At 42.8% G+C, this 13,134-nt stretch overlaps 1 protein-coding gene across 10 annotated transcripts in view; it reads right to left on the bottom strand.

The window, feature by feature from the left end:
* The window catches only part of MEF2A (myocyte enhancer factor 2A), a 151,234-nt gene that overhangs the window by 109,953 nt on the left and 28,147 nt on the right, over nt 1-13,134 (bottom strand). Inside the window, exon 1 of one of the 10 annotated variants that reach the window (XM_034784855.1) lies at nt 4,827-5,259. The exons of the other annotated variants lie outside the window; for them this stretch is intronic. The gene's annotated coding sequence lies outside the window, so the exon portion shown is untranslated. Of the gene's footprint in view, nt 1-4,826; nt 5,260-13,134 lie in introns of those variants that run through there. 10 annotated transcript variants of the gene reach the window in all.

Raw genomic sequence — 13,134 nt, 5'->3', positions numbered from 1 at the left:
TTCTTCCAGCAGCTAAATTGTGTGGCAACACGTGGTAGGATCATTACCTTCTTGTTCACCTGCTTCATTGCTGGGGAACAGATTGAACTGAGTCAGAGTTGGAGTGGCTGTAGGTGAAGTCTGGCAAGTGGTGTCACATATCACACACCAACATATGGACAAGGAACTCCAGAAACATCCATACAGTCTTACTCTGATTTGATTCTATCCTGCAAACCAATGACTGCCATAAGAACCTATTATCTTTGGAAAGTCATGGGAGACGGGAGAGATTCCAGAAGACTGGAAAAGGGCAAATATAGTGCCCATCTATAAAAAGGGAAATAAAAACAACCCAGGTAACTACAGACCAGTTAGTTTAACTTCTGTGCCAGGGAAGATAATGGAGCAAGTAATTAAGGAAATCATCTGCCAACACTTGGAAGGTGGTAAGGTGATAGGGAATAGCCAGCATGGATTTGTGAAGAACAAATCATGTCAAACCAATCTGATAGCTTTCTTTGATAGGATAACGAGCCTTGTGGATAAGGGTGAAGCGGTGGATGTGGTATACCTAGACTTTAGTAAGGCATTTGATACGGTCTCGCATGATATTCTTATCGATAAACTAGGCAAATACAAATTAGATGGGGCTACTATAAGGTGGGTGCATAACTGGCTGGATAACCGTACTCAGAGAGTTGTTATTAATGGTTCCCAATCCTGCTGGAAAGGAGTAACGAGTGGGGTACCGCAGGGGTCTGTTTTGGGACCGGCTCTGTTCAATATCTTCATCAACGACTTAGATATTGGCATAGAAAGTACGCTTATTAAGTTTGCGGACGATACCAAACTGGGAGGGATTGCAACTACTTTGGAGGACAGGGTCATAATTCAAAATGATCTGGACAAATTGGAGAAATGGTCTGAGTTAAACAGGATGAAGTTTAACAAAGACAAATGCAAAGTGCTCCACTTAGGAAGGAAAAATCAATTTCACACATACAGAATGGGAAAAGACTGTCTAGGAAGGAGTACGGCAGAAAGGGATCTAGGGGTTATAGTGGACCACAAGCTAAATATGAGTCAACAGTGTGATGCTGTTGCAAAAAAAGCAAACATGATTCTGGGATGCATTAACAGGTGTGTTGTGAGCAAGACACGAGAAGTCATTCTTCCGCTCTACTCTGCTCTGGTTAGGCCTCAGCTGGAGTATTGTGTCCAGTTCTGGGCGCCGCATTTTAAAAAAGATGTGGAGAAATTGGAAAGGGTCCAAAGAAGAGCAACAAGAATGATTAAAGGTCTTGAGAACATGACCTATGAAGGAAGGCTGAAAGAATTGGTTTTGTTTAGTTTGGAAAAGAGAAGACTGAGAGGGGACATGATAGCAGTTTTCAGGTATATAAAAGGGTGTCATAAGGAGGAGGGAGAGAACTTGTTCACCTTAGCCTCTAAGGATAGAACCAGAAACAATGGGTTTAAACTGCAGCAAGGGAGGTCTAGATTGGACATTAGGAAAAAGTTCCTAACTGTCAGGGTGGTTAAACACTGGAACAAATTGCCTGGGGAGGTGGTGGAATCTCCGTCTCTGGAGATATTTAAGAGTAGGTTAGATAAATGTCTATTAGAGATGGTCTAGGCAGTATTTGGTCCTGCCATGCGGGCAGGGGACTGGACTCGATGACCTCTCGAGGTCCCTTCCAGTCCTATAATCTATGAATCTATGAAAAAAAACCTGTTTTCAGGGAGGTATGCTCTTGCCAAACCAGATTTGATCAGGACTCCCATAAACTCTATTGCTGTAATGGGATTAGAGTATTTTTTGTAGTTCACTAATAGACCCAGCTGAAAGAACAGGAAGAAGGCAAATTTTAGGTGTACTGCAGCCTCCTGTTGGGAATTGCCCTTAATCAGACAATCACTGGTGCAATGGTAAACATGAATGCCTTTTTCTTCTGAGGTGTGTTGCTACCACTGCTAGGCATTTTGTGAAGACTCACTGTGCTGAGGAGAGTTCATATGGCAGTACCTTGTATTGGTAATGGTTGGGTCCCACTGTGAATCTTAGGTACTCCTTATAGGTCAGATAGAAGGCTATAGGGAAGTACGCATCTTGCAAGTAGCGAGACACAAATTAATCTTCAGCCTGGAAAGATGGAATGACAGAGGTTAAGTATTACCATCCTGAATCTGAAGCAAAATATGTATTTGTTCAGTCTCCTCAGGTCTAGGATATGACCAAGACCCCCTTTCCTCTTCTGGAGAAAGTAGTAAGGAGTAGAAGGCTCTTCCTCTATTCTTCATTCCCACAGTATCTCTTCTACAGCTCTCAGATAAAGCAATGAGGTCACTTCCATTTATTTTACAGGCTCTTGTGAGACGAGTCCCTGAAAAGGGATGGGAAAGAAGGGCAGGTAGGTGGAATGGAAGTCTAAAGGGTAGCCATGGATAATGATATCTAATGCTCCTTTGCTGGTTGTGATAGCAACCCAGGCCTGATGGAATGAAGCAAGGTGATTCCTGAAGAATGGGCTTTAGATGGGCTCTGCTGTGGCACTTGATACTCTATCAAATCTGCTGCCTCTGAGAAGGAGCTGGGTGAGCCAAGGACGCAGAAGAGGGTGTATCCTGGAGTACCTAGCAGTCTTCTGCTGCTGATAGTCTGGCTTTAGGTCTGGGAATAAGGTATCTTCTGCTCTAGCTGGGGTTTATAGAAGACGTTCAGCAGGGAAATAGCACGTAAATCCCAAAGGACCTTAACATGGCCCTTGAATTCTTGAAGGATTGGAGCACTTCTTTTGTACTCTGGCTGAAGAGCTCCATTCCCTGAAAAATCAAGTCCTTTATTGTGGCCTCTACTTTATGTGATATGCCAGATGCCTGCAGCCACAAGGCTTGTCATGGCAATGGCCATCAACTTTGCAGCCGGATCACAGCACCCATGCCACCTGCAGTGATGTTTTCATGACAGCTGCCCCCATTCCCTGATGATGTTTTTCATTTCATCCCTGCCATCCTGCTGAACTTTTGCAAGTGGGTTACTCTCTCTCACAAGAAGTAACTGTACTTGGTAGTTCACCACCCAAAGCTACAAAGAGTCTTTTGAACACACAAGTCTAACTTCTTTGGGTCTCTTGTCCTTAGAAGTCAGAGTCCAATAAGGGCACTCCTCTTGTGCTACAGAGACAATGCAGAACTCTGGGCTTGGGTGGGAATACAAGTTTTCAAAAGCTTTCAGCAGCACCCAATGCCTTTTCTCTAATTATTTGGAGGAGGAAGGAAATAGTGGCTGGGGTTTGCAGTAGCCCTTCGGTTTGGTTCTAGGATCCCTTCATTAATCGGGAGAGTGATTCTGACTGATGACATTGAACTCAGAATATCAAATGACACTTATCCTGTACAAAAGGAGTCTCAATGTTCAGGGTCTCCGCAATTCAGGACATGATGTCCTGGAAGGCTTTAAAGCAGAGGTCCCCAAACTGTGGGGCGCGCTCCGCTAGGGGGGCATGGAGGAACATTCTGGGGGGTGCCGCTGGGGCCCGGGCCAATCCTCCCAGAGGGGCAGGAAGGGAGCGCCACCCAGCCCTGTACTACAGGGCCCCAACCTTGGCCCCACCCCCAGCCATGGCCCCAGTCTTGGCCCCCTTACCCCGGTCCAGATCCCCCCCTCCTGGGGCTGTGGCCCTGCTCCCGGCTCCAGCTCCGGGGAGTGGGGAGGTGAGGACAGGGGCGCATAAGGTAAAAAGTTTGGAGACCACTATTTTAAAGTCATCTCTTGATGGCTGGAGGGTGGGTGCTGGTGATGCTGCTTTGCCTAGTGATAAGGAGTATTTCTTAAGGAAGATGGGGGGGGGGGATCATTGTCCCTCTATTATCTCCTGTTCTCGTGTGGCTAGTCTAGCCAACAAAGCGACCAGGAAGTGTGATTGTTTCTTTTTTCTGGACATGTGGGAAAGTGATCTGCTCCTTGACACATGGAAGTACTGTCCCCAGTAAGGCCAGTATGGACAAGTTGGTATATTGTATGGGTATTGGCCAGGTTGTGGCTGGCTGCCCTAGTGCCATTCATTGCTCCATGCTCATTGGGTTGACACTCTGAAGTGGGGCTCCCTGACAACCTCATTGGGTTCTTTATTCAATGGCAAGGGAGAGGGTTCCCCCCTTGACGCCAGAGAGGAGGGAAGGAGGAATACATCTTTCTGAAGTGCAGCATCAAGGGATTGTACAGAATTCATAACAGGTCCATGCTGGCTGCTTCTGTGATACTGGGGGTGATATGGATGCCTCTTAGACATGGGCATCAGTATCAAATTCAGTGTCTGGCTTCTTGTTATGCCTGATTTCTTAGCTGCTTTGTCCTTATAGTGCTGCCCAGTCTCTCTCTCTCTCTCTCTCTCTCTCTCTGGGAGTTCCCCTTGGTCTCAAAGGTACACTTATACTCACAATGGCTACAAGAATCAGTATCCCATTTACAGACAGGCACAGGTGCCAGCTTTAGTGCCTGAGTTGGGGCAATCAGGAGAGGAGCTGGCATGGTCAGAGCCAGAACTACCAGCACCAAAGCTGTGTCTAGGCACCGGAGACTTTGCAGATATTGAAATGGTCAGTATAATCAGTGCTGACTCTGGCAATGTCATCTTTGTGTTCTTTCCACTGCCCAATCCTGGAGTGTGAAGAGTGCTCAAAGAAGCGCTGATTGATGCTAGCTTACCTGGCCTCACTCTCGTTGTAACCAATGACTGAGTCTGAAGTGACCCACATGGACTGCTCAAGTAGATGTAAATTGAACTGCATGTCCCTGAACTTGTGGGTCCTAGCAGTGAAGGACCTGCACACAGACAACTTACCTGGGAATGTGGCTCTCTCTTAGGCAGAAGAGGCTTCTGCTGTGTCCATCCCTGAGGGAGGTGATCAGTCCATTGCAGGACAGGCATGGTTTGAACCCTGAGGGTTTGGACTTCATCAGAAGGTGGGACACTTGACGCAAAGTGCTTCACCCCACTATACCAGAAGGGGTGGAGGGAGCAGAGTGGGAATGTCAACTGATTTTTTTCTTCCTTCTTTGGAACTTCCCTTAGAGAAAGAGTGTGAAGACAGAAATCACCAAACGTGAAACAACCAATCTAAGTTCTTTGATGCTTTCGCTGGGCCTCATCTTGTTGCAACAGGTGGTAAGAAAGAACTAAGGAATGATCACAGATGTTCAACCCTTTAAGCTTTCACATGGGAGGCACAGGGCACATCAACAACCCCAAAAGGACACTGCAATTCAAAAAAAGTCTGATATCTGATAAGTTTTGTTTTAAATTTCCTAAATTACCATAGTCTACTTTAGTAATAAGTGCCATTTGAGTCAACCTGAAAAAACAAATTGGATGATAATTTAGCAGAAGTGAAGATACCACATGGCATTACAGGCACACAAAGTGTAAGAAAAAAATTATATTTACACACATGCATGCAGGAAAAGTGATTTCTATACACTAAAATCCAGACTTCAATTGTATTTTTACAGTGTATTTTATCTACTCCAGCCATATCTTTAAATCCCAAGCTTTCTGATAAAATATGAACATGTAGCTAGAAGATGAATCACAGCCAATTATAAAATACAGAGTTTCTATACAAACACACAGTAAGAATCTTCTCAGAGCTATCTCCCCGCTCATGTCCTCTGGCCTGCAATAAAGCTCAACTGTTGTGAATATGTTTTGAAATAAAGAATGAGACACTGCGGACTGCTCCTGGCCTGGAGGAGACTGCACTTCCTTCTCTCTTCTACATGCTGGTTTGAAGAACTATAGCAGCTGAAGCAATGAATGATGACGGGTAGCCGGCAACAGCTGAGATACCAATGCCCCAGTCTTCAATTTCACCTGCATCAGCAAAGACAGAGCCTAGAAGGGACAGTATGACTAGGGCCTGACATGTTCAGCTGCTTTATTACTGCTGTCACTATTTTTTGGTATTAAAAAAAAAAAAAGTTTCCCTCTCCCTCCACAAAATATGCAGATCCTTTGAATATACTGTATTTACTTTGAAATAGTGGGCTAACCCTCTTCAATTATCTACAGTTAAAATGCAGGCATTGCCATTCAGCATAGACGCATAACAAAATTTAACTCCAGCTACATAACTTAGTGCAAGAAACTGTTCTTATCCATCCCATCCCTTTATAGTGTTACGTAGCTCTGCCCACTCTCCCCATTGCCTTAGAAGTTTTGTATTACTGGACTAAGCTAACACAATTTAGATGCATCATACAAAGCCTACTACTGGGAAGCACTCATACAGAATGGAGCTAAATCAGATTCCTCTGCACATTGCTCATTCATGCCAGAATGGCTTTGGTAAAATATTAATTGTTGCAGCAGGTGTGCTAGATGAAGCTTCCCAGAGCTTCCTATCTAGCATGTCCTACTTCAGGGATATCTTTCTTTACATACATACACTTTAGGAAGGATGATTTTTTTTAAAAGTTTTTGTTTTTGTTTTTACTGCAATCAGCTATGACCAAGTACACCATAGGAGTACTTGCACACATTCAGTCAATGTAGCATTCCAAAATGTTGTTCATACTTTTATTGTGAAGAACCTTTCATGTCAAATTAATTGAGACAAGTGCTATGATTTGGCTATATTAATTGGAAAAAATCAATCTAAACCTCATCCTAAATACTTTGATAACAACCATGCTCCTCAGGATTAAAGTGTGCTTGGGACTCTTGGAATACATCTTGCAGTGATGTTCCAAAAGAATAGGATGTGCAAAATTTCTGAGGACCTAAAGAAAAGGGACAATATTTTCAGTTCTATTTTGGTAGGTGGAAGAAGATGAAAAGAGACCATGAGAACCCCTGAAAGAAGACTTCTAAGAATTGCTGTTAAACAAGGACCCAAAGAACTATTCAATCTGTACTTGTCTTTAAGAGATCCGAATAGAAAGCAACTGTCTGCGTAAGGTTACTTAGAACCAGGAATGCTTACTTATGGAGGAGGAGGGAGAAAAACCTACTGGCCTTGCAACCTTCTAGAAAAGTTGAGGGGCTCTAGCACAGCTGAAGAATTTGATGAAGACAGGATCCTTTCTGAAGGTAGAAGAAACTTAATGGAGCTTATTATTGACTTATAAATGCAGCATTTGTATCCTTCAACTCATTACGAACCAATGCCATGAAAAATGCAGGCAGAAAACGCAATGGCTTACCATGGAACTGGGAGGGATATAGGCAGTGGAGCTACAAAATAACATGGAGCACCAAAATCTGACAACTCTGACTTGCAAATAGTTCAGTGGGAAAATCCCCCACTCAATCTCAATGGAAAAGGAGGGGCAGAGAAAGAGAAAGTTATGTTGGTCAAACTGGCAGGGGAATGAAGAGCCCAAAAGAGGGGGAGAGCACATGCCTGAAAATGTCAGGGCTGGGCCCTAACTCCTCCTTGGGCACTCCACTTCCCATTGGTAAAGTGTGGGGGGAACAGGAGAGTTGGTTGGCCAGCGTGCCTCCCTCTCCCGCATCAATCTAAACCCTTCCCAGGCTTTTATGGTTCTTTGGTTGCTCACAATTTGCTGCCAGTTTCCACTGCAGATATAGGCTAAAAAGGCCAGCTCCCAGCAGTAAATGAGACCCAGGATTTCACTGGTCTTTGAGACTGTAGCAAAAAGGGAGATAGTCTTCAGCTAGAGGTCCCTTTTCTGGAAACCTTTACCTCCCCTCTTGCAAGAGCAGAGGATTCATTAGAGCTGAGTTCAAGGGGCAGACTAAGGAGGGTCTACCATGAGTTGTATGGTGGAAGCCTTGACTACACCTAGTTAAATGCCTGGTATGAGACACACAAGGCCGGGGGGGAAGGGGAGTTGGAGGAGGGCATATAGCACTCCTCCCAAGTGTTAATAAAGTTGCAGTTTGATACTTAAATCCATCCCTGTGTCTGTCTTCATTAATCTGCATGTTGTGATCAAATACAAGTAGAACCCTGCTACTGTACGCCAAATGGTGTGATCACAGGAGAGTGCTGATATAATCATCAGGTTTTTAAACCTGTTACCGATTGACAAAACTTTTTCCACAGCACAAGTGATTTAAAAACCACAGATAAAATATTGATGTCACTTCTGACCAGGGGCACCGGAACAAGAGAAGGCCAGGGTCCTCCCACTTTTTACTGTCTGTAAGGGCATGCAACAGGGAGAAGGGGTGGAGAGAAATGAGCAGGGGGTAGTCTCGGGGGGAAGAGGCAGTGTGGGAGCAGAGTCTCGGGGCAAGGGGCAGCACAGGGGACCACAGTTCAGGCGCCTATGGCCCCCCCACTCACTCTTAGAGCACTTCTGCCACTCCTGATTCTCACTATTACTCAGTAAACTGGTTAACACTTGTAAATTGGTCAGTACGGTATTCACAGTGGAGTTTTGGTAAATTTGAGATATATAAACCTTTAATCTTATTACACTTCTTTGAAAGCAGAAAACGTACATAACATTTCTCTCTGCAGAGTATCAAATAAAATTGTGATTAGTTACAACTGCAGGAGACATGTAATTGGCACTTACAAAAAATTTAAAGTGTAAAAGAAAAAAACACTGGCAACTATGGCTGTCAATCTCAGTTACCTCAAGCAATTAATTCAAAACAATTAATTGCAGTTTTAATCACACTGTTGTTAATAGAATAACAATTTAAATGTATTATAAATATTTTGGGTGTATTTGAAAATGTAGAAAAACACAATACAAAGCATACAGTGCTAATTTTATATTATTTTTATTACAAATATTTGCACTGTAAAAAAGATAAACAAAAGAAATAGGATTTTTCAATTTGCCTCATACAAGTACTGTAGTGCAATCTCTATTGTGAAAGTGCAATTTACAAATGTAGATTTTGCACTCAAAAACAAAACAATGTAAAACTTTAGAGCTTACAAGTCCAATGTTTAGCACAGGGATCGGCAACCTTTGGCACGCGGCCCGTCAGGGTAAGCCCCTGGCAGGCCAAGAGAGTTTGTTTACCTGCAGCATCCACGGGTTTGGCCGATCGCAGCTCCCACTGGCCGCAGTTTGCTGTCCTAGGCTAATGGGGGCTGTGGAAAGCGGCACGGGCTGAGGGATGTGCTGGCCACCGCTTCCCGCAGCCCCCATTGGTCTGGCATGGCGAACCGCGGCCAATGGGAGCTGCGATCGACCAAACCTGCGGACGCTACAGGTAAACAAACAGGCCTGGCCAGCCAGTGGCTTTCCCTGACGAGCCACGTGCCAAAGGTTGCCGATTCCTGGTTTAGCATATCTGGCACATAAATGCCTTGCAACGCCAGTTACAATAGTGCCATGTGAACACCAGCACTCACTTTCAGGTGACATTATAAATAAGAAGCAGGCAGCATTTATATCCTGTATATGTAAACAAACTTGTTGTCTTAGCGATTGGCTGAACAAGAATTAGGATTGAGTGGGCTTGTAGGCGCTAAAGTTTTACACTTTTATTTTTGAGTGCAGTTATGTAAAAAAAATTCTACATCTGTAAATTGCACTTTCAGGATTAAGAGATTGCACTATAGTATTTGTATGAGGAATTGAAAAATACTATTTCTTTTGTTTATCTTTTTTACAGTGCAAATATTTGTAATAAAAAATAATAAAGGGAGCACTGTACACTTTTATTCTGTGTTGTACCTGAAATCAATATATTTGAAAATGTAGAAACATCCAAAAATATTTAAATAAATGGTATTCTATTATTTTTAACAGGGCGACAAAAACTGATATTTTTTTAAATAATTTGACAATTCTATTGGCAACACAAAAGTCTAGCCACTCATCACAACTGTATCAAGAGTCTCATGATATTTGTAGCTTTTCTTAAATATTCAGATGCTAGAATGGTGTTGAGATTCTCAGATTTCATTTAAAAAAATGAAAAAAAGTTTTTAGCCCCGATGCCTGGGGGCAGGGAGCATGTAATTTGAGGGCATGTCACACTAGTATGTCACACCCACATTGACCCTCCTGGCATGCACTAAGACGTTTCATAGTGCACATTAATGTAGCATTGTGAAAGGGGACTACATTAATGCATGCTAGGAAACATTTTAGTGTTTGCCAGGAGGGTTCATGTGGGCCAATTAGGGTGTGACATATTACTGCTAACTAAAATTTAGAACCCTCTGGTACAGACTACAGCACTGTGTATGTAGATAAGCCCGAAGAGGAAAGTCTATCTAATTTAGCTTTTAGTGAAGTGTAAGATTAGATTAGACTAAATAGGCACATCGCCTGTTTGTTATTTTACAGTCCCTTCTTCTCTAATGCTTTGTGCCAATTAAATAACATATTTAAGTAAGGTTTTGGTCAATATCACCGGTCACATAAGGTATGTGCCTGAAACCCCACTCAGTTCTGTAGGGTGATAAGTGGATTGTACACACAACACCGTGTACTTGGGTCCTCGTCTAGGAATGGAGGAATTGCAAGATTTCACCCTCAAGTCAGGTGAGAACAAAAGGCCCAACTCCTGTTTTGTATGCCTTGAGACAGACCAGAAAGGTGGGAGAGGTGCAGATGGGCAACTACTGCACTTATAGAATATACTCCCAATTAGTTCACTGAGAAGCTGTCAAATTATTCCTTAATCAGTCTGCAGCGATGAATACTAGTTTGGTGTTATTTAAGAACCCAATGTCCCTTGAACCAAGATGTACAGCAGGGGTCGGCAACGTTTGGCACACGGCTCGCCAGGGTAAGCACCCTGGCGGGCCGGGCCACTTTATTTACCTGCTGACGTGGCAGGTTCAGCCGATCGCGGCTCCCACTGGCCGCGATTCGCCGTCCCGGGCCAATGGGGCGGCGAGAAGCGGCGCGGGCGAGGGATGTGCTGGCTGCGGCTTCCCGCCGCCCCCATTGGCCCAGGACGGCAAACCGCGGCCAGTGGGGGCTGCGATTGGCCGAACCTGCCACATCAGCAGGTAAATAAACTGGCCCAGCCCCCCAGGGTGCTTACCCTGGGGAGCCGCGTACCAAACATTGCCGACCCCTGATGTACAGTATCTCACCTTTACCTTATAAAATGAAGAAAACTAATTCTATGTTTTAATTCTAGCAGTTTTATTTTAGTTATTATGTTTGTTACCTAATTTTTTCTTTACTTAAAACCTACATTCCTGGATATGCTGACTACAACTTTTTTTACCTCTAAAACTAAGTGTTCACATCAACATTACAACTTCTCTTCTTCATAAGAATTTAGTTGCAGAGAAAAACCTTAATACAAATAGAATACAATTTTCTCACAAATAATCCTTTGCAGAGATTATGCAGTGCCCCTGCACCCATCAAAAAAAAAATGCATAGATTTTCCATCAGAGTGAAACATTTGTCAGTAATTACTACATAAACAAAAGCAGAATGTGTGCCTGTGTATAGCATTTCTTGTCACTTCATCACAGAATGATGACACTATTAGACCAGATAAGGTATCTTATTTGCCAAGTATTAACACAGAAGGGGAAGTCTTTGCTGGTAAGTGGTGGGGAAACTATGAATATAACTCGTATATTACACCAAAGAAAGTCAGTGCTTAAAGAGGTCTAAAAAGTGGGAGGGTCTATCACTCCCATATCTGCCTATTTCCCTGCCCAGCAATTAATTCTGTCCCTGAAGCCTCAAACCAATCCTATCCCCCCAAACAATTTCACCCCCTCCAGCCTTATTGTTACTCCTAATGTTCTTCACATCTGTCTCCCAGGTCTGGGGAGGCTGCAGCAGGGTCCCCGTCCCTTTTCCCAGGTCAGGTGCAGCAGGATGGAAGAGGGGGCAGATAAGCAGCAGAGGAGACATTTTGTCATTCACTGGCTGGAAGGGGTAATATAGCCAGCCTGAACTGCTGGGATCTTTCTGCAGCCACCCCCCAACAACCTGGCTCATTTTTTAATAGTTCTATTACCCATGTCCACAATTCAGCACACTTTAAGCACTGAAGAGAGTGGAGTAGTGTTGTGACTGACTTTTAATTCAATAAAGAACATGGATTGTAACATGAATGCTGCAGTGCTTTGAGAATAAATTTATAGGAAAACCATAAAGATGCTTACTATTTTTATTATTTTAGGATGCTTAATAACTTGATTTAGTTTAAAAGTTGTGGATTTTTTTAAGCCAAACAGTCAGGGAGCAATCAAATAGTAAAATCCTATTATTAATTTGATGAGGTTTTAAAAATAATGTTATGGCGTCATAAACCTAGGTCATATTTGTACTTGCAGATACATATGTAGCCTGTGCTCAAGATTTTTTTGCTGCTGTTCTTACTGGTGGTTGGTTGTTTCTGGCACAAGAACACAGGAACCAGGCCTTTTAAAAAAAAACAACCAAAGATTTCCCCACCCTATTTCAAGAACTGAGATTCAACTCTGCACGTCTCTATACAACACAACTGTCACAAATGCAGAGCACCCAACTGAACAATAATTTGTTCCATATTTTGTCCGGAACAACCTGACCAGTTACAACCTGAATAATCACTATTTGTTGAGCAATAAAACTTTTATGTTAGTATTTTGATCATTTCAAAACTTATCCATCTTGACAAACGCTGTGAGGAAAGTCTTAGATTTTGATCTGCTATAAACTGCATTAAAATACAGAAAACAATGCATCAGAAGATTGCAATGCATGGCACTCAACCCCATCCAAAACCTTATTGTCACTTTAAAAGGCAAATAATTTTATAAACTAATGGATTCTTCTTTTTGCAAAGGGAAAATACTGTCAATAGTTGGCAAGGAAGCTAGTCTGATCCAAAGTAACTGAAGCAGTACAGTGACTTTGGGGGGTGAAAAGCTTTCAATGCACAGCATGCTAGGTTTTTCAAGATAAAATTCAAGTGTGCCAAACAACTGATATCGCCTCGGTAGAAATGCCAGATTTTTCATGCCATCTGATCCAATACAAATTAAAATAGTTCACTCCAGTAAAATTTAGCTTCGACATTGTCAATATTTAACATTAACTAAAATGAAAAATTATGCAAATGGACAAAGCACATTACCACCATGAGATGCCAACTGATAAAAATTTAAATATTTCCAGCAGTCATTTGTAACATTTCTGGCTGATTAAAAAGGAAATGCTTGATAACTCTAGATGTTATGAATGGTTTTTCA

Source organism: Trachemys scripta, chromosome 10, assembly GCF_013100865.1.
Source record: "Trachemys scripta elegans isolate TJP31775 chromosome 10, CAS_Tse_1.0, whole genome shotgun sequence".
Taxonomy (NCBI): Eukaryota; Metazoa; Chordata; order Testudines; family Emydidae; genus Trachemys; species Trachemys scripta.
This window is presented reverse-complemented; position numbering and strand designations above follow the sequence as displayed.